General features: G+C 38.2%; 1 long non-coding RNA gene across 1 annotated transcript in view; it reads right to left on the reverse strand.

The window, feature by feature from the left end:
• LOC111551317 overlaps nucleotides 1–22,101 on the reverse strand; it is a 105,536-nt gene extending 83,435 nt beyond the window's left edge. The window contains exon 1 of the long non-coding RNA XR_002734321.1: nucleotides 22,006–22,101. This is a non-coding gene — a long non-coding RNA (uncharacterized LOC111551317). The remainder of the gene's footprint in view (nucleotides 1–22,005) is intronic.
• Between the last annotated feature and the right edge of the window lie 436 nt (nucleotides 22,102–22,537).

Here is a 22,537-nt window from a genome sequence, read left to right on the forward strand (position 1 = left end):
GGGGGGGGGATTGCATTGGGGAGTTATACCTGATATAAATGATGAATAGATGGGTGCGGACGAGTTGATGGGTGCAGCACACCAACATGGCACATGTATACATATGTAACAAACCTGCACGTTATGCACATGTACCCTAGAACTTAAAGTATAATAAAAAAAAAAAAAAGTCTTAGTAAATGTTATCAATATTGAATGAGGCTTAGCAGAGCATTTCATTAAAAGTCTATAGCAAAAAGTACAAAATTATGAGATATCAGGACAGTAATGTGCTGGTAAATTAACCATGGACTGGGAGGTGTGGCAGGCCTGATGTGTAGAATTTGCCCATTTCTAAGATGTGAATACTCCAACCATAGGTGATTTTAAGCTTCATTAGCCACCCCCCTTATCCAAAGGGGATACAATCCAAGACCTCTAGTGGATGTCTGAATCTGCAGATAGTACCAAACCCTATATATACAGCCATGTGTTGCTTCTGGACAGGGATAAGTTATGAGAAATAAATTCTTTGGTAATTTTGTCATTGTGCAAACATCATAGCGTGTACTTACACAAATCTAGATGGCAGAGCCTACTACACACCTGGGCTCTATGGTACAGAATGTCGTTCCTAGGCTACAAATCTGTGTAGTATGTTACTGTACTGAATACTGCAGGCAACTATAACACAATGGTGTTTGTGTATCTAAGCATATCTAAACATAGGAAAGATACACCGTTTGTGTATCTAAGCATAGAAAAGATACAGTAAAAATACAGTGTTATAATCTTATGGGACCACTGTCCTATATGTGGCCAATTGTTGACTGAAACTTTGTTATGTAGCCCATGATTCTACTGTGTCTTTTTGATGTGATAGCCGCAAAGGCTGTTGTGACTAATGGACAAGAAGCATCCACAATGCAGATACACTGGACAAAGGGATGACTCACATCAAAGTCTGGATGGAGAGGGCTGGCACAGATTTCATCACGCTACTCGGAACAGCAGGCAATTTTAAACTTATGAATTGTTTATTTCTAGAATTTTTCATTTTGTATTTTTGAACCACAGGTAACTGAAACCACAGAAAGTGAAATCACGGAGATGAGGGAATGACTGTACCAGTAATATCAATGGGCTCATAAAATTCCTAAAAATTTAACCATTGGCTCTCCAGAAGCCAGTACACTAGGGATGCCAGGAGCACTCTGGCGAATAGAGAACTTGGATTTTCTCATTACGGTGCCCAGGACAGTGGAGAAGATTGATCCAACGCCCTCATCAGTGCACACTTGGAGACCAGAGTCTTTGGAGGTGGATGAGACTTCCTATTGACTGAACTGCATGACTACTGAATCAGGCATGGGTTTTATTTGCAAGAAACAGAAACCTCTGGCTATTTTAATCAAGAGGCATAGATAGCTCACAGATTTTAGGTGATTCGTAGATCAACGTTAGGCTTCCAGTAGCAGTGTTCAAGACCAGGATAAGAACATCCTCACCACTGCCAAGCAGTCAATGGCAAGGTCTGCCTTAAATCTCTGTAGCAGGGCCTGCCACCACTCCTTTCATCAGCTCTATGCCACTTCTGCTGCTGCTTCCACAGAACACCAGACTCCATTACAGTCAAAATAAAAGACAGACATCAGGACTGTTTGTTCCTGCACTCCCTCTCTTCCAAAGGGACGGCTCACTGGGAGCTTGTGATTGGCTGGACGTAGGTCTGTTGCTTGCCTTCCTGCTGCACAAAAGTCTGGGTTTGAACTCTGTGCAGCTACTTGGGGAGTAAGATTCATAACGTGTACATTTCTCTAAAACAGAGAGACAAATCGAAAGTCGGAGGGCTAGTATCCTTCACAAAGCCCACCAAGATTAGCTTCAGGCCCTCTTCTGCCTTGCAGAAAGGCTCCCACTGGAACTCAATATTGCTATTCCTTAACTTCTTTCTACAAATAAAAATGTCACCTGCTAGGGAGGAATATAGGACACATTATGCCTAGTTCTTGCCCCACTGTTTCTACGCCATCACAAAAAAAGTATTGCAAACTCTAACATTGTGTAGGAAAAACAGCCACATTTGGGATCAGACAGAGCCCATTGCCTAGCCCCTCTGTACCTCAGTTTTGTCAACTGTAGAATGGGGACAATAATAATACTTACCTCGTTTATTGTGGTGAGGATTCAATTAAATCTGCTAGGTAAAGAAACCTGTATCACAGTGGTGCTCAGAGCCTGTTAAAACTTTTTATGAGGGGCAGTATGGCATAGTGGCAAGAGGATGACTTTTGGAGTTAGACAAAGTCATGGATATGACTTGACCGTCTGTTTTCCCATCTCTAAAATAAAGATAATAATAACAATGCCTGACTTACAGAGTTGTTTTAAAGTTGAAAAGAATGTAACCTACCTACCACAGGATCTGGCTTATAATAATAATTGCTCAATAAATAAGTCATTATCAATGTTATTACAATTATTTATGACATTATACAGCATGGCCTAGGTGAGAATATTAGCTGTTCCCAACTTGATAGACTTCTCTGAAGGTATCTGGATTAAGAAATTAAAAACCTGTAAAGAGTTCTATATTTTTTCTGTCATGATTTATGTTACATATTCCGATGCACAAACATTCATTGTCTCATTTGCACCCTATGCTGTTCTTGTGAGGTGATATGGTTTGGCTGTGTCCCCACCCAGATCTCGTCTGGAATTGTAGCTCCCACAATTCCCATGTGTTGTGGGAGGGACCTGGTAGGAAGTAATTGAATCATGGTAGCGAATCTTTCCAGTGCTATTCTCATGCAGTGAATAAGTCTCACGAGATCTGATGGTTTTATAAAGGGGAATTTCCCTGCACAAGCTCTCTTCTCTTGTCTGTTGCCATGTGAGGCATGCCTTTCACCTTTCGCCATGATTGTGAGGTCTCCCCAGCCACGTGGAACTGTGAGATCATTAAACCTCTTTCTTTTGTAAATTGCCCAGTCTCAGGTGTGTCTTTATCAGCAGCATGAAAATGGACTAATACATGAGGCAAGCAGAGCAACTCTGTAAGACCGGTATTATTTCAGTCCACTGCCTAAAGAAAGAGTCTGCTGCAGAAACATTAAGTGATTGTCTCCATCACATAGCAAATTAGTGATACAGCTGAGGCCAAAGGGAAAGACTTCTAGGTTTGTGTGGAGTGTGGAGTATTCTCCCCACCACTTCATGCTGTGTCTTAGTTAGTTTTTCTTGCATCTATTTATTACCTTTTGTGTCAGTCACTATACTAAATAAGTTCTGCTGATTCAAAGATGATTAAAAGAAAGAGTTCGCCCTCAACCAAAATAATTTAAGAAAATATTCCACCACCACCCCTAGAGAATTTAATAGAAAATACTTTTACCAATTATGTTTCTCCCAATATTTACAGAATTGTATTCACAAATATAATGTCATATTTAAAATAGGACAACACCTCTCACTTGAACCATCACATATACAATTAACATAATAACATGAAAAGCTAATGTTAAAATTAACACGGTGAATTTTTTAAAGCATTACTTTTTAACTTGTTGGAAGTTATTTCATTTTTCAAATTAACTTCACTGCTAATAAACCAGCCAGTTTGCCAAGAGAAAGCTAAACCAGGTGCCAAGACATCTCATCTACAACAAGCAAATTCAAAAAATTCTTAACTTTCTTTCTTTGGGTCTGGGTCTCCTAACACAATTTTCCTTCTGGCTTTGCTTTGACCCCAGTCACTGTGAGAAGAAGCTATAAAACACCATGGGTTCCAGAATGTTCTGTCCTTGGAAGATCTCCATTTGGAGGTTTTGGCCAAATGTCCTATTAATTCCCCTATGACTAAGGCACTTTGGGGTCAGCAGAACTTGGGGTCTACAGGGATTACAGAAAAGGACTGGGTACAGAGTTCACGCCAAGGCTACATGTTTCAAAAACTTGGGGCAAAGCCAGACCCTGCTTCAGGGATTTGGAAGAGAGTTTGCTTAGAGAAGTTTTTCCCTAGTAAAATTTTCTGAAGTTAATATTATTGTTCTTTTATTTCCAATAATAGTAGCAACCACCACTTAATGAGAGTTGTGTATGTGCCAAGCACTTTACTTACACTATTTCTAAACTTTATAAATAATAAAGCTGTGAGGTATTCTAATTCCTCTTTAACAGTGACACAATTGAGACACAGAAGATTTAAGTAATTTTTCCAAGGTCACATAATAAGAGGCAGAGATGACAGTTGAAACCAAGGCTGGTTTTATTTCTCCTTCCTCTATGCTGCTGCTGCCTCATCCAACATCTTCTACCATAGCCACAAGGTGAACCATCAAGTATATCCACACCAGGAATTTCAACTGTTGGTCTAAACATATTTACTTATAGCCACCTGTATGCCCAGCACTATATTAGGCACTGAGGAATCTCAAAGATGAAATCTAGGCTTTGGCTTATTTCTTGACTTGGAAAAAATTTTCCTCTTTGGACGTTGTCTTCTCATTTGCCAATTACCTATTTTTCTGACCACTGGACACCAGATAAAAATTAGCTTCATCCCACCATGCATAACGGCTCACACCTGTAATCCCAGCAGTTTGGGAGGCCGAGATGGGAGGATCACGAGGTCAAGAGATCGAGGCCCTCCTAGCCAACATGGTGAAACACCATCTCTACTAAAAATACAAAAATTAGCCAGGCATGGTGGTGTGCGCCTGTAGTCCTGGCTACTTGGGAGGCTGAGACAGGAGAATCACATGAATCTGGGAGGCGGAGGTTGCAGTGAGCCAAGATCACACCACTGCACTCCAGCCCAGCAACAGAGCAAGACTCCATCTCAAAAAAAAAAAAAAAAAAATACCAAAAGTTCTCCTACTTTAATTAATATTGCATGCAAAGATTGTTGTTGAACTTCCTTTGGAGAATACCCTAAGACCCTTGGCCGGAATTGGCTGTAGATTCATAGCACCATAGGTAGGACAACTGAATTGTGTTGTTCAGTGATCCTCAAATCAGAGGGTGAGGAATACAAAGGGACAATGTAGGAGTGGGGCAGGGGATAAAGAGTATTTTGAAAAAGTACATTCAATATTATAACATAATGTTATATTTAGAAAATGAAATGCATTGCTTTCATAATACAGACTTTGAAAGTATAACTTGACTATAACTTCTTTGCTAATAGAACACTGATATAAAAAAGCTGGGTTGAGAAATGCTGCTCTATGTATATGTGAGTTGACTGGGGAAACAAAGCTTACCCCTCAGCCTTGATTCCACGGCCAAGATCTCAAGTCCATGCAAAGACTTGTTCTGTTTGCAAAACTCCAAGTCATCACTTTAGTGACTGGAATTCAGATGTGTGTTTAGTTTTGTTTGTTTTGTTCTTTATCTTTCTCACTTGAGAGAGAAATAAACCAAGGTTTTCTTCTCCTAAATGGGCTAGAAGGGAGAAAAAAAACATGAATAGATTATGTTCTAATGGGTGATTGAAGATTCCTACACACCCACCTGGATTCCACTCAAATCCAGAGGCAAAGAGCACAGAGCACGCCCACTTTATGAAGCAAGAATGTCTGGTAAATCTACCTCTGATTTCACAGGATTGAAAATAGGTTCTGGCCATCAGCTACACTGAGTCAAGGCATGTGTGATTTCTGCGCTCCCCCACCCCACCCCACTGGCCACTCTTCACCCTCCCTCATCACTGGCCAACTCATCACCTTTAAAAAAATCCTTGTTCACTGGCTATTTCACAGCAGAGCCTCAGGGGAGCTAGGACACATTAGTAATCACAACTAGTTTATGAAACTAATGGCAAAAAACAATAATTTACTAAAAGGAAGGAAGAGGAGGAAGGAAAGAAGGAGGAAAGAAGACAGGGAGGGATGGAGGCAAGAAGGGAAAAAGGGAAAGAAGAAGGGAAAAGGGAAGGAGGAGAGGGAAAGAGAGGGGATGGAAGGACCATTTGCCTGGCAAGGTATATAAATTCATCTTTCTGAAGGCAATGAGGAATGACTAGGGTTCCGACCAGCAAAAGAATATTGTAAGTGATCAAAATTAAGAGAGGACCTATCAAGATAGGTGGAGGGTGTTAGATCCAGGCCTTATGTTTAGAAGGGGGATGAACACAACATTTTCACCCAAGTATTAATTTGCTAGACAATTTAAATAAACCACAATATTTGTGATTCTTTTTGGCAAGTTATTTTTAATTTTTTAGCATAGCAGGACCACTCAGAAGCCCTGGTTAAGACCATCCATATAGAAGGTGGGATACAACAAACCAAATAAATGTAGACCTCCCAGCATACAAACAGAAACTAGGAAGCAGGCCCTAATCCCAGAAGGAAAATGGCTTCTAGGAGAAATGCATGGCCCACTAACATCTGCATAATTTTAAGCATGATTCTCTTCTTTTATGGATTTTATATACCATAAATCTGCCTAAAATTTGGAAAACATTTCCACAGCTAAAAAGAAACAAAGTTTAAAACATAAATAAATACCGTTACAACAGAAAAACCTCCTTCTGAGAGCAATGTTTAAAACCGGATAGAACCTCGAAACAAAACAGTCTATTTGAAATATTAAAGAACAATAAAATAGTCAGAAATTCCTGGGACAACAGCTAGAAAGAGGCAGTATCCAAAAAGATAACATTCAAAGTTACTCTGTTCTAAGGGCATTTGCTAGTATAAAGCAAAAGCTACAAATCAGAACTGCAGTTGTTGCGGATTTGTGGGTGAGACAAGTCAAAGTGCAGATTCTGCCCGAGGTGGGTTCTCTAGTAAGTCACCCCTCTCTGACACTGGGCCCCTGAAGGTCAAGTAGCCTTCCCATGTATTTACAGCCTGGGTTTATGTCCTTTGGGTGGTCTAGGGAATATCAAATTTGAACTTGTTATTCCCCCATATGCCCAAAAAGCAAATAAAATCCCTTCTGAAAGATTTCCTCATACCAATCACAATTCTCAAATTGTTGTTACAAATAATTTCTACTGTATCTGGACGTACAGTTTCTACTATACCAGGACAGATTCATGATAATAAAGAAAGAATAGTGGTTACCAGAAAAGGGAATGATGGCATTGACTAGGAAAGGTCACAGGAAAAGTCTTTAAGGAATTGGATATATTGAATTCAAAGTTTCATTCAGTTTTATGTATGTATATTATTCTTGGGTTTTTAAAAATGTTTTTAAATTATAATGACCAAAACAGTCAAAGATAGTCAGGCACACAAAGGAAGAAAACTCCATGAGAGAAAAACAGAAGAAACTACAGAGAATAGAAACAAATCAAAAAGACTTCAGATAGTGGAATTGTCAGATACAGACAATAAAACAACAACTGTTTACTGTATTTAAATAAGGAAGGATAAATTTAAAAATACTTCAGAGAATAGAAAATGTTAATAAGTGGCACTGCCATTTAAAAAAACAACTTCTAAAACTGGAAAAATTTATAATAAAAATTACCCGAATATGTTTAACATCACTTTAGGCATGTCTGAAGAAAGTAACTGAACAAAAGAACAAAAGAAACTATCCAAAATATAGAACTGAGAGAGAAGAAGCTAACAAAACATGCTTGTGGAAATCAAGCAAAAGCACCACTTGAAGGGAGAGTTATAGCCTCAACTGCAGATACTTCCTCTTATTGAATGTATGATATTATCTATTGTGAGATGTGCCAATAATTTATATACTACAATGAGAAGAAAATGCTTGCAACTGAATCACAACATGCCATCAATTGTAAGATGCATCTCAGTTTCAAAGACGTTAAAATGTATAAAACGTTCATTTTATAATACTTGAAGTATGGTATTCAGAAAGTAGAAAGGCTTAAATCAATAAAATAAACATCTCTCTCAAAAAGTTAAGAAAGGAATATCACAAAAACCCTAAGAAATATAAAGAAGGGAAAGAGTAAAGATAGGAACAACAATCAATAAAATATGAAACAAATAGTTAAAGAGAATGTCAACAAAACTTAAGATTGGTTCTTTGAAAAGACTAAGAAAATTAATAAAACACTGATAAAGCCGACATTTTAAAAAGAAAAAGGATACCAATATATCATAAATGGAAAAAATAAGGCCTTACTACAAATCTCTTGCAGACATCACAAAGATAATTAAGTAATACTATAAATAGTTTTATATCAATAAATTAAATTTTTTGATGTAATAGAAAAATTTCTTATAAATATATAACTTTGTCAGATGAGTAGATTGCAAAAATTTTCTCCCATTCTGTAGGTTGCCTGTTCACTCTGATGGTAGTTTTTTTTGCTGTGCAGAAGCTCTTTAGTTTAATCATATCCCATTTGTCAATTTTGGCTTTTGCTGCCATTGCTTTTGGTGTTTTAGACATGAAGTCCTTGCTAATATCCAGAATCTACAAAGAACTCAAACAAATTTACAAGAGAAAAACAAACAACCCCATCAAAAAGTGGGGAAAGGATATGAACAGACATTTCTCAAAAGAAGATATTCATACAGCCAACAGACACATGAAAAAATGCTCATCATCACTGGCCATCAGAGAAATGCAAATCAAAACCACAATGAGATACCATCTCACACCAGTTAGAATGGCAATCATTAAAAAGTCAGGAAACAACAGGTTTTGGAGAGGATGTGGAGAAATAGGAACACTTTTACACTGTTGGTGGGATTGTAAACTAGTTCAACCATTATGGAAAACAGTATGGCGATTCCTCAAGGATCTAGATCTAGATGTACCATATGACCCAGCCATCCCACTACTGGGTATATACCCAAATGATTATAAATCATGCTGCTATAAAGACACATGCACACGTATGTTTATTGCAGCACTATTCACAATAGCAAAGTCTTGGAATCAACCCAAATGTCCATCTGTGACAGACTGGATTCAGAAAATGTGACACATATACACCATGGAATATTATGCAGCCATAAAAAAGGATGAGTTTGCGTCCTTTGTAGGGACATGGATGCAGCTGGAAACCATCATTCTTAGCAAACTATCACAAGAACAGAAAACCAAACACCACATGTTCTCACTCATAGGTGGGAACTGAACAATGAGATAACTTGGACTCGGGAAGGGGAACATCACACATCGGGGCCTATCATGGCGGGGGAGGGGGGTGGGATTGCATTGGGAGTTATACCTGATATAAATGATGAATTGATGGGTGCTGATGAGTTGATGGGTGCAGCACACCAACATGGCACAAGTATACATATGTAACAAACCTGCACGTTATGCACATGTACCCTAGAACTTAAAGTATAATAATAAAAAAAAAAATTTTTTTAATTAAAAAATAAATAAATAAATAAATATATAACTTACTAAAACTAACATAAGAAAAAAATACCATCTGAATATCTCATAAGCATTGAAGAAATTGAATTGCACTAAAAAACTCTCACATTCCAAAAACAAACAAAAAAAATCTAGACCCAAACAGTCAAGAAAAAACAACAACAAAAACCTTTAATCTTATGCTCTGTTCTGGGGAAAGGAGAGGGAGAGGAGACAATTCTCAATTCATGTGATGAGGCCAGCAAAACAATTCAGTATGAAAAAGGAAAACAATCTCAAGCAAAATCATTAGTTAACTAAAGCAATACATAGAAAAGATAATAGATAATGACCAAGTTGACTTTATCCCAAGAATTCAAGTTTTGTTTAAAATTAGAAAATAAATCAGTGTAATTTACTTCATTAGCAGATCAAAGAATCATACGATTATCTCACAGAGAAAAGGAAGCATTATTCAACAAAATTTAATATACATTCATGATAAAATTATATAAAATCCTCTTTGCACATTAGGTATTGAGGCAACTTCCTTATCATAACAAAGGATAGCTACAAAAATCTACATCAAAAATGTCTTGCTTAATGGTGAAATGTTAAAATATTTACATTTGAGATCAGAAAAAAGGCAAGGATGCAAGCTTGCTTTCACTTCTATTAATCATTGAACTGGAGGCCCTTATCAGCACAATAAGAAGAAAAGAAAAGAAATTAGAGCTGTAAAGTTTGGAAAGAAACAAAACTGTAATTATTCATAGATAATACAATTTTTAACACAGAAAACCCCAAAGAAACTATATTTAAATTATTAAAATTGATAACAGGGTCTGGCATATTTGTTGGATACAAACTCAATACACAGAAATCAACTGTATTATTATAGTCCTTTGATAAAAACCTAGAAAATAACATTTTTAAATCATATTAGTTAGTACAGCATCCAAAACATCAAGTTCCTTGGAATAAATCTAGCAAAAGATATGTGAGACTACTATGAAGAAAATTGGAATTCCTTATTAACAGTCATTAAAGAAGAGAGCTATTCCATGTTCTTGGATGGGGAAACTTAGTGTTACAAAAATGTCAATTCACTACTGTTTTAAAAGTCATTGTAATTCCAGTCAAAACTCAACAGGTTGTTGATGGGTTTGAGAAGCTGATTCTAAAATTTCTATGGAAGTGCAAAGGGAAAATAAGTATCTTCTTTAAGACAATCTTGAAGAAGAAAATCAAGGTGGGAGAACTACATATACCAGATACCAAACCTTATTTTAAAGATACAGGAGCTTAGACATTGTGGTATTGGCTCAAGGGTAGGTAAATACAACAGTAGAACTCAAAAACAGACACATATATATATCGATTTAGTTTATGAGAAGTGGCACTGCAAATTAATGGGGAAAGGAAGATCTTTTAATAAATTATAGTGGAGAAAGAAAAATGCCAGTGAACTCCTAGCTAGAATTGTATGTAAAAATCAACTCCAGGAGGATTATAGAGCTAAATGTGAAAGACAAAACTATAAAGCCTTTAGAAAAAAATACAGTAGATCTTCATGATCTTGGGGTAGAGGATAATTTTTTGAACAAGACGCATTAAGTAATATTCATATTGAAAAAGATTGATACATTTGACGGCATTAAAATTAAGAATTTCAGTTTACCATAAGACACCACATTGCAAGTGAAATGACCAAGCTACAGAATTATAGAAATTATTTGAAAAGTATACAATCCCAGAATCGGTAAAGAATATCTACAAATCAAATTTTAAAAGACAGAAAACCAAAGAGAAATGGGCAAAAAGTCATAAACAGACACTTCACAATAACTAAGTCTAAATGGTCAATAAACATATGGAAAAGTGCTCAACATCATTAATAATTAAGGAAATGAAAATCAAAACCACAAAATACCACTACCATACACACTCGTAAGAGTGGCAAAAGATTAAAAGATCTGCCAAAACCAAGTGTTGCCCAGAATGTGATGAAAAGTGATACACTTACTTTGGAGAACAGTTTGACGATATAAACCTGTCCACCTTGGATCTATGCCCTAGACTAGAGAAACTTGCACACATGTATACCAGGATGAGTGTAAAGAATGTTTTACACAGCAGGCTGAAATAACCAAAAAAGGGACAACTGTATATATCATTTGTGGTATATTACCAATTGGAAAGCTAGAGAGAAATGAAAGTAAGCAAATGACAGCCACACATAATAACATGAGTGAATCTTACAAATATATTGATGAAAAAACAACATATGTAATTTGATCATGTTTATATAAAGAAAATGTTAAATATGCTAATTTGATAGTCAAATTACATAGCAGATCAAAGAGATGATTGTACTGAATTGAAATGAATTGAAATTGAGGATGGTGGTTCCCTCCAGGGTCAAGGGAGAGAGCTGTCACCCTGAAGGAAACACAGGAAGCTTCTAAAATGCTGGCAGCATTCTATTTCTTAACCTCAGTGTTAAACATAGTTGTTGGCTTTATAATTACTCACATTATTGTGCATCTGTTTTATATACTTTTCTGTATGTATGTTATATTTCACGATTTTTGAAAAGTTAAAGGAAAGAAAAGAAAGTGTTACCAGACCCTATAATCACCAAGATCTCTTCCATTACTGAATTTCTGAGTTTTGTTTATTTTCTTTTGTTTTGTTTTTTCATTTATTCTCTAAGCCAGAAAAGTGTCACCATGTTAAAAAGGGATGTGTGGAAAGAAGGGACTTTATATCATTCATCAGATAGATGATCTGGCTTTTCAGCGCCAACAGGTAAAGACACCTGCCTACCCACTGCAACCTAAAGGACACTACTGTAATTTCAGATCATCAAGAAAAGCTGAAAATTCCTGAGCATCACCTGCACCCCAGAATGCCCCCTCAGCTTTGCAGGGAGAAGGAGGTAGGTAATTCAGTCTTTAGGGACAAAATATGCATGGGTTCTTTCTGGGAGATCTAGAGGCCAGAGGCAGACCCTGGCCCAAATCAGACCCTAATGTCAACTGAACATCCTTTTTAGACAAAGAAATTGTAACCTCTTCTTAGTAACAGGTTTTCTTACCAAAGCTCTACAGAGAGACCTTTCAGGTATAAACCAACTGGGCAAAGCAGGATGCCTGAAATCTTCAGCTCCTATCGGGGCAGGCAGATGTTACCTTTTTAACAGAAAATTTAGCACAATGCAAATTGAGTGTATGCTAAAAGTTTAGGCCCTGACTATAGTCCTCCCATTCCTCAGAAACTAGAGTGCTCCAGTGACTCAGATTAATTGATTCAATCAATAAACAATTATTGAGCAAATGATGCGAGTTGGCCACCTCTACTAAAAATTGAGGTAATAACACTAAAAAGGCACATGTTTTACCTTGGAAGATACTTGAGAAAATAGTCATCCACAAATAAGCCCTTAACATACAATGAGAATAATCATTTTTACAGATTTCTGTGTTAAGTGCAGGGGTAACCCTGAAGAAGCAATTAAGGGTGGGCACAGTGGCTCATGCCTGTAATCCCAGTAGTTTAGGAGGCTGAGGTGGGTGAATCACTCGAGGCCAGGAGTTTGAGACCAGCCTGGCCAACATGGCAAAACTCCATCTAAACTAAAAATACAAAAATTAACCAGGCATGGTGGTGCATGCTTGTAATCCCAGCTACTGGGGTGGCTGAGACACGAGAATCGCTTGAACTGGGAGGTGGAGGTTGCAGTGAGCTGAGATCACGCCACTACACTCCAGCCTGGGTGACAAAGCAAGACTCTGTCACACAAAACAAACAAACAAATGAACAAACAAAAGAAGTAATTAAGTCAAAGAAATCTTCATGAAAGATATAACATATGTTCAATGATCTAAGAATGTTTGAAGATGATATCGGGGTCAGTTGACTGGATAGAAAATCATAAACTTTTAAAACCCTAAATCTAATACCTTTGAAATCTCTGACAGATGCTATGAAGATTCCTATGTCCTCTCTGATGATGTCTATGCAACAGCAAAATACTCCACTGAATGATTCTGCATGGTAATGATTGCTATTCCTGTTGCTGTTAATTTTACTGAAATCACAAGCCAATAAGTTTGACATGTAGATTTAAAGTGGGCATACATCTCCTCCAATTGTTAGGTTTTAAAGCCTGCACTTACAGGGGAAAATTTCACATAGTCAAAAATACCCTTCACAAAGCCCCCTATGTTATCCACACGTGACAGCATACATTATCCTGTGTATATACAGCCCTATACAATAATTTTTAAGCATGTTTAAGTGCAAGAACCACTGAACTAGACTAATAAAAGACAAACAGGGCAGTCTCCATGAAGATGTCTGGGCATGCAAATAATTCTGGTTTTGATGTAATGATCAGACTCCTAGGAAAGATGGTTGGAGAATTCTATAGTATTCCCAGCTTATCTGCATAGTTTATTCCATTCTGTTGTAAACTTACCTTCTCTAACCTTCTTTAACCTTACTATTTCAGCATGTCATAACGTATGTATGTTCCTGCTAAGTGTTTTCTTCTTTAAGAGTCCATGGTGCACAAGATAAACGAGTCATCTAGGTAATTTTTTGCCTGTCATTTCCATTGGGTGATGGTAGCTTAATGCTGTTGAAGTCTATTCTGGAAAGACATGCCTATCCCCTGAAAGAAAAAGGTTTAAGTAGAGGGGGATTTTCCAGGACAACACCTAAATTTCATGTTTGCTTGACTCATAGAAATGTATCAGTTTACAGACTGAAGGATCTTAGAAATCACCTTGCTTAACACTTAGCCAGGAGGGAGTGGAGGGAGTGACATATGAAGGAGAAGCTGACAAGGAGTAGACTTGTGTTCTAGTTTTACCTCTGCTACTGAGAAAAACACATTATCCCCTTGTGGTCTAAGTTTATCTACTTGTGAATGGAGGCTTTAACTACATTTTAAAAATATGACCCCATCTAACTTGGGCTTGAATAACCTTGTCCAATCACTTAATCTTTCCATACCTCAATTTTCTCACTTGTAAAATGAGAATAATAATAGTTTCTACCTTAAAGGATGTTATAAAGATTAAATGTCATAAAAGATTAAATATGTCATTATACACATATATTTATACACAGTATATGTGTATATGTGTGTGTGTGTATATACGCATACACACACATACATACACACACATATAGAAAGAACAGTGTTTGGCAGTTAGTGTGCACTCAGTAAAATTTGCTGCCATATAAGAATATTATCGTTATTGTTATTAGGCTGTGATTCTTTCTTCCTAACATATGAAATTCCAAAAGTCCAGCCCAAGAAAGTGTATCACAAGTTACACAATGATTACCAGTTAATTCCACATTTTGTGAACTTCTACTGAGCATGAATACCTAAACTAAGCGAGGCACCTACCCCCACCTACCCACACGCACACTATAATACACCATTTTCCAACATGGCAAGTGGCCCACAGCTGAACCATTTACATAGCCACATCTCAAAGGCAGATGGGTAATCCAATGATAATGTATAGGCACCTTTCCCCACCACAATTTATTGTATTCTAATTATATAAAAGTGCTCTGGGAAGCAACCTAATCTCGAACAATTTAAATTTTGCATATGAACAAAGAGTTTCCAGTGTAAATTCCCAGATCTCATTATAACAACATGGATGAGATACAGCTACAGCCTGGCCTACACAAATGCCTTCAAAATATTCTCAACAGGGAGTGGACTGGATGACTTCCAATGATTCTTCTAACCCTAGAATACTAGTATTCCATTGGCTAATATTACATTCAAAATGTAGGAAGTCAAATTGAAAATAATTATAAACATAGGTCTATTCAGGGTGTTTATTTAAAACTATGTAGTAAGGGTTAAGGCTGGAACTTTATATTCCACTAGCCACTTTCTTTGCCCTGCTTCGAGTGCCTTCATCGGGTTAACTTCCTTCATAACACTGGCTTACACTCACTTTCCTGGGGTAGTTTGTTTCTCCAGGTTCTTAACTTTCAACATGCTCTAACAAGCCACTCTCTTGCTTCTTCAAACAGGTTTGACCAAAGCTGTGCCCCTTCCTCCTATAGAAATAATGTTGTAGTATGGTTTTTCAGAATCCCCAGCCTTTTCAGGTTGCAATTACCAGCTACCCTGTACCTTCTCGGTTTTTACTTCAGCCTCTGTATTTAAAAAAAAAAAAAAAAAAAAAAAAAGAAAGGAAAAAAGCAGATGATTTTTTAATCCTTCCAATTAACATTTTATAAAAACAATCACTTCATGTCTGCAGTCTGAGTGGGGCTGGGGGGAATTAAAGGGCCACGGTACATCATAAATTGGCTAAAAAGAAACACTTTGAGCCAATTCACTGGGGACAGTCCCTGCAAAACCAGAATGTCTAGTCACTTTGACCTACAGCAAAAAGTGTCGAATAACTAGGACAAGTCTAGTGCAAACCACTGGTCTAGTCGTTAAACCCTAGCACAGCCACTGGGTAAATGGGACCACACTCAGACCCAGCAATTAAAGATGCAATCTGGTGAAAAAAGAAACATTGAGTTTTTTTCTTTTTCTTTTAAGTTTTTTGTTTTATTTTTGTTTTGTTTTGTTTTGTTTTCCCTCAGAAGGACCTGAAAATGTAAGTGATGAGAGGAACAGCACTCTGGCCAATATTTTGGAGTTTCCTACTTAGGAAATCAACATAATCTTTTCTACCTAAGTAAGGTGAAACCACTTTGTTATCTCAGGAGCTGCTGCTGCTGCTGGGAGCCAGGCTCATGGCAGCCTAGTGGATGAGGCCCTCTTTTCTGTTAATGTGTTTATGGTTTACACAGAGAAAATGATAGCATTTTAAGAGGCAAAAGAAAATCCTTGGTCAGCAACCGGGCAGCCTTCTAGCCTTCTGTCGGAAGTTGTGCTAAAGGGCAGTTGACAACTTGAGGCTCACTATTCTGGGTATATGAGAGTTTCAGGCAGGTGGATCAAGGCAGTGATGGAGAATAAGAATCAGAGAGCTAACATTTCTGCTGTGGCAGCTCTGTGGTAGTTCCTGTGTGAAGCCCTTTATAGGTATTAGCATACTTAATAGTTTCAGTAACCCTAGGAACAGTTTCTATTAATATCCCCATCTTTCAAGTGGAGAAACTGAGGCACAGAGTTATAAGAAAATTATAGGTCACAGAACTAGAAAACCATCATATCTCATCAATAAGACACCCACCATACATTCGTCTCCTGCAGCATCTCTGGCTGAACTTTTTTTATCTTCTTTCAGAGCAGCTGCAGCAAGATGGCCTTGCTTATAAGGTACAAAAGTCAAGACCCAGTAACACCTCCTACATTTATTTGAATAAAGGCATATAATTTTCAAAAATTAATGCATCTTATTGGGCCCCACAACAGCTTACGGGGTAGAAAAGGCAACACTATTTATTTTGCTTCCAAATTCTCTTTGAAATTGTATTCCGTGACTAAGCATTCTCTGTGATTAAACTTTTAGAAGTTTCTTTCAAAACAATAATTGTCAAGATAGAGTAAGTCGACAACTTTACCCATTAGTGGCAGGAAAACAGACAGGTCGTCTTGTTTGGAGCAGTGTCTGAATGTGCAGTGAGAGAGGGGAAATGCAATTCATGAAACCACAGGGATGGTAGCCAGGACACCCCAAGGAGCTCAGAGACTCGTGAGCACAGGGAATGATTCTGGGTATTTTCTCTGCCTTGTTTCTAAACTTTTGAAAACTAGGCCCAAATACAGTAAGCACTTCTGAAAGATAGAGCCATTTGGGAGTTGACATTTTCCCTAAATTCCCTCTCTTCTATTTTTACTCCCATTTCTAAGTCACGGTATAAACGTGCAGGCTCTGCACATATCTAGAGCAGTGATCAGGTCCCAGCTTCTACATTTACTAATAGTAGGACCTGTAGCAAGATACCTCATCAGTCTGGGTCTCAATATTTTCATCTGAAAAATGGGGATATTGGTGGAGAAAATCAGAGTAATGTAGATTGTGCTGAGTATAGCTTTTGGTACTTACTAATCATTGAAGAGCACAATCCTCATCTCTACCCCCGATTAATGTTTCTATAAGTAAGTATGTGAATAAGGCATAACTGGTAATGTACAATATTTTCAGACTTTCAAAAAGCCTTGATAAAATTTCATACCTGTGGCCACATTGGGTCACATAGCATCGGAGAACTGACTATCTCAAGGCTTTGAAATGTATTTTAAAACAGGACACAACAGATTCGGATGATCATACACTTCACTGTGTCAAAAATTGCTCACTTTGGGGTTCCCCCAGAGATTTGTTCTTTGAATAATCTTGTTTGACATTTGAATAGATGACTTAAAAAATCAAATCCTAAAATGCCTGCCAGTAACACAAAGAGTTGCTGGGCAGTAAAATGCCTATCAAAATGATAAAGTTAAACATCAGGCTAAATGTTTAAGACTTGCAAGAGACCCACTTAAAAGCTTAGTTGAAATCAAGCAATTTTGAATTTGAGTTTGAATCCTGTCACTTGTTAGATGCATGAAGTGGGGCAACTTATTTAACCACTCCATCTCTCTGTTTCTTCACTTATAAATTGGGAATGCTAAGAGTGCCTGCTTCGTAGGTTGTAAAGATTACATGAGATAATCCAAATGAGGTCCTTCCTCAGCACTATGTGTAAGCATACAAAGCGACTGATGAATTTTAGTAAATGGTGGTGTTGGTGACAGTGGTGGTGAGGTGGTCATATGATGGTGGTGATGATGGTGATAGTAGTGGTAGTGGTGGTTATAATGATGATCTTTGTGGTGATGGTGGGGGTGTGCATAATGATGATAGTGATGGTGACGGTGGCAATGGCAATAGTGGTAGTGGTGGTTATAATGGTGGTCTTTGTGGTGCTGGTGGTGAGGTGGTCATAATGATGATGGTGATGGTGATGGTGATGGTGATGGTGATAGTAGTGGTAGTGGTGGTTATAATGGTGGTCTTTGTGGTGGTGGCGGTGGTGAGGTGGTCATAATGATGGTGATGGTGATGGCGATAGTAGTGGTGGTGGTGGTGGTGAGATGGTCATATTATAATGGTGACAGTAGTGATAGTGGTGGTTATAATGATAGTGGTGGCCATGGTTGTGGTAGTTGTGATTATCATGATGGTAATGGTGGAGTTCTTTCAACTGCCATCCTATGCCAGCTCTTTGCTAACAATACTCTTTCCTTGGCAAATAGTCACATTTCCACCTGAATTTAAGAAACATGAAAGTGTTCTCTGAAGCATCTGCTGGCCTACAACATAGAACTGACTACTCTGGATATTGTGCCTTCTCTGTTACCCATCATTTTTTTTTTTTTTTTTTTTTTTTTTTGTGACAGAGTCTTGCTCTGTCACCCAGGCTGGAGTGCAGTGGCATGATCTCGGCTCACTGCAAGCTCCACCTCCCGGGTTCACACCATTCTCCTGCCTCAGCCTCCTGAGTAGCTGGGACTACAGGTGCCCACCGTGCCCAGCTAATTTTTTGTATTTTTAGTAGAGACAGGGTTTCACCATGGTCTCGATCTCCTGAACTTGTGATCCGCCCACCTGTAGATATCCATTCTAATACCTGTAATGTCTTATTGTATTTTTGTATTTGTATCCCTAGTTCCCCTTGTAGACTATAAACTCCTTGAGGGTAGGAATATTATTATTCTTTATATCTCCAGTGCTAGTACAGTGCCAAGCTCATACAGGTAGTTAATAAGTGTTTGGGAATAAATGATAAAGGAATGAATGAATGAATATATAAATAAAATGGCAGCAAAACCATGGGCATTATGTGAAAGGCAATAATGTGTAAAGGACCTGTTTCTGCACTTAAAGAAAAATGTAAAACTAGAAAAGTTCCAATATGCTGAATTTGGAGGGTGATGGAAAAAGAATAAGGGTAGTAAGGCTTCAATTCTTAGACTCATGAGGACATGAATAAGGTGAATAAGTACACAGTCACAAAATAGCAGAACATTGCAACTCAGACTTAGAACCGTGAAGTCTGAAAGTATTACTAGAACAATAAAATCAAGTACTGCTTTCATCATGGATGAATGTCTGAATCCAAGAGCTAATTCAAGCTGAAAAATACAAATGGGTTTTCTAAAAACTGAAAATAATTCACTGACAGTTGCTGAAATCCCATTTATATTGTCATTCAATTCAACAAGTTAGTAAGGAGCACCTACTCATAGGCTTGGGACTGAAATACAGACATGAAAAATACAGCCCCTGCCCTGAAGAAACTTATATTTTAGTGGGAAGACAGATGTAAGTAATTATCTATACAGTGCTTCTCAAATCATCTATGGTAAGGAATCACTTGTTTTCATTTCCAATGTGTCACAGACTGTTACTTTTGGAAAACACAATAAAAATAAACTATTAGAAAAATAAAATTATCTAAATATACACAAAATATAAGCCCCAATTTTCTGTAGTTATTCGAGTCAACAAACAAAATTACTGTAGAATTGCTATAACTGTTACAAAATCATCAATTTCTGTACTTTTGTCATCATGGAATATTAACAATTTGCAGACCAGCAGGGGTCCATAAGCCATATTTTAGTAGTATTGACATATTGACATTTAATACAGTAAGTTTGTTGCTTTAACAGAGATAATAATTGGAGAATAGGACAAGAAGTTTCTAAGGAAACTTAGATTATTTGGGAACCAAGCATACTTGACTGATATATAATCCTCAAACCTTACCTATCCCTCAGACTGAAAGACTATTTTTCTTTTCCTCTCCAGTATCTATTTTCTTAAGAATATAGCCCACATTTTCTGCCTTATCACCACGCCAGGACCATTTCATAGCCTACAACAAAATAGCATCACTACACTTTTTCATATTTCTCTTATAATATTTATATCCTGCCATCTGAGATAGCTATTGATCTCTTTTCCCATTAGATGTTAAGCTCCTCAAGGGTAAGAGCTTTATCGTACTTACCTTAACAGCCTCCACAGCACCTGGTACGTAATCAATTATTGCTTGTGGAATGAGTGAAAAAAATGAAGTAACGAATGAACAAGTGAACCAGCTACTACTCAGTGCCTCCAAAAACAGATTATGGAGCTGTACTATGTTTTAATGTATTTGATATCAAAGGTTAATGCATCTCTTTGGACTTAAGCTGCTGGAATCACTTAATTTTTCTATACTTGGTCCACATGTGAAATTCCAACCAACATCATGAAAGTTTGATTAAACAGACCAAGAACAGTATGCATGATGGATGTCAATTCCCCCAGGGCAGGATGTGGATCTGGAAACCAGAAGACTTGACACTACAGAGCTGAAAGTTCTCAAAAGGAGAGCAAGTCCCCTGCCCAGAGTAAAATGATGTGTACTTCACCTCCAAAGAAGAAACAACACAAGTTCAGAGACACGGAGGTGTCTGGATTAAGTCATCATATTTTGAGCCTGTCCTTCCTCTCATATGTTCCACTCCTTTTTCATACTGTATTCACTTCCCATCATAAGGGGTAAAAACCAGAGGATTCAGAGGTATTGCAAAAATATTTCCAACCTAAGGTGGCAAAAGGACAAAGCAGTTTCAGCTTCCGAGATTATTCTAGCTCCTCAGCACCTCTTGTTGCCCTTGAAGCTGGTTTCCTGGAGCAGCTAAGATTTCCAGGACTCTGCAAGCAGCTAGAGATATCTGGTGAGTGATCAGAAGGCTTCTGGGCGGAGGCCCAGCTGCGATTCCTTCCAAACCATATCTGCACCACCTGTAACTCTTTAGTACATTTGCCTGCCAGAAGATCGACCCAAGCCTGAAGGGGGATGGGGAAAGCTGCCATTCCAGAAAGAACCACCAGCCAGCTTTGGCAGCAGAAGGGCGTCCTTGTGCATTGAGAAGGAGTCAGGACTTCCAGCAAAGGGCACCTCGCCAGCCCTGGTATGCAGATCCAGGACCTGTGCCCACTCAGCCTGCCCCAACTTGCCCAGGAGAGAGAGAGGCCAGGGAAAAATGGGAAAGGTGTTCATTCCCCTACCTCCTTCCAGTTCCAGCCAGTTCCAGGCTCCTTTGAAGTCTGGGCCCAGGAGACATGACCAGTACTAATGCTGGGGCTTTTTCAGTGAGCCTCTGAGATTCAGCTTTTTTCTCCTTCTATGGAAGGCAGACCAACATAAATCAAAAAGCACGGGCTTTGAGAGCAGATAAACCTCAATTCAAATCCTGTCTGGGCCATGCACTGGGTTTAGAAACCCAAGGAAGTTATTCAACTTGTCTTAACCTTGGAGTTGTTATTTGTGAAATAGCATTAATCTAACCCAGAGTTTCTCAGCCTCAGCACTATTGACATTTTGGACTAGATATGTTTTTATGGGGGTGGGAGGAACTGTCCTGTGCATTATAAAATATTTAACAGCCTCTCTGGCCTACCCACTAGATGCCAGTAGCACTCTCCCTCTCCCAGTGGTGACAACCAAATAAACGATTCCCAATAGTGGCTAATATTTCCCTTGGGGGAGGGAGCAGTAAATCACCCCCAGTGGAGAACAACTAACCTAACCCAATTTTTAGGATTGTTGTTTTTTACATATTAGTACAATTATAGAGTCTAGTACCTATGAATGAACAAAAGAAAAGCACCCAAGAATTATTAACTCCTGTGGCAGATGCCATTACCACTCCACCCACATCCCCTCAGCTCTCACCTCAGTACACTGATGGGGCTTCCCACAACTGCCTGGGACTCTCTGGCCTTAGGAGTACAGTTTGTCTGCACACAAAGCAATTTCAGTGTTGATGCCTTCAGAAACAGGCTTTAACCACTGATAGATGATGAGTTGGTGTATAAATACCCCAGCTTCCCATCTGCTTAGTTGAGATAATTCTAAGGAGTGTCCTCCACTATTTCCCAGAAATTCCTAGTAAGATCAGACTCCATTTTCTATAGTGGTAACTGGTTGTATAACACACCCGCTCCCTATCCAATTTTCCTACTACCCCACAGGTATTTCCTAGGATTACTTCCCAAACTCTACACAACTTCCTTTATCTTTCATGTGTTTCTTTTCTTTTTTTTTTTTTTTTTTTTTTTTTGGTGACAGAGTCTAGCTCTGTCACCCAGGCTGGAGTGCAGTGGCCGGATCTCAGCTCACTGCAAGCTCCGCCTCCCGGGTTCACGCCATTCTCCTGCCTCAGCCTCCCGAGTAGCTGGGACTACAGGCACCTGCCACCTCACCT

This window comes from Piliocolobus tephrosceles, chromosome 9 (genome assembly GCF_002776525.5).
Source record: "Piliocolobus tephrosceles isolate RC106 chromosome 9, ASM277652v3, whole genome shotgun sequence".
NCBI lineage: Eukaryota > Metazoa > Chordata > Mammalia > Primates > Cercopithecidae > Piliocolobus > Piliocolobus tephrosceles.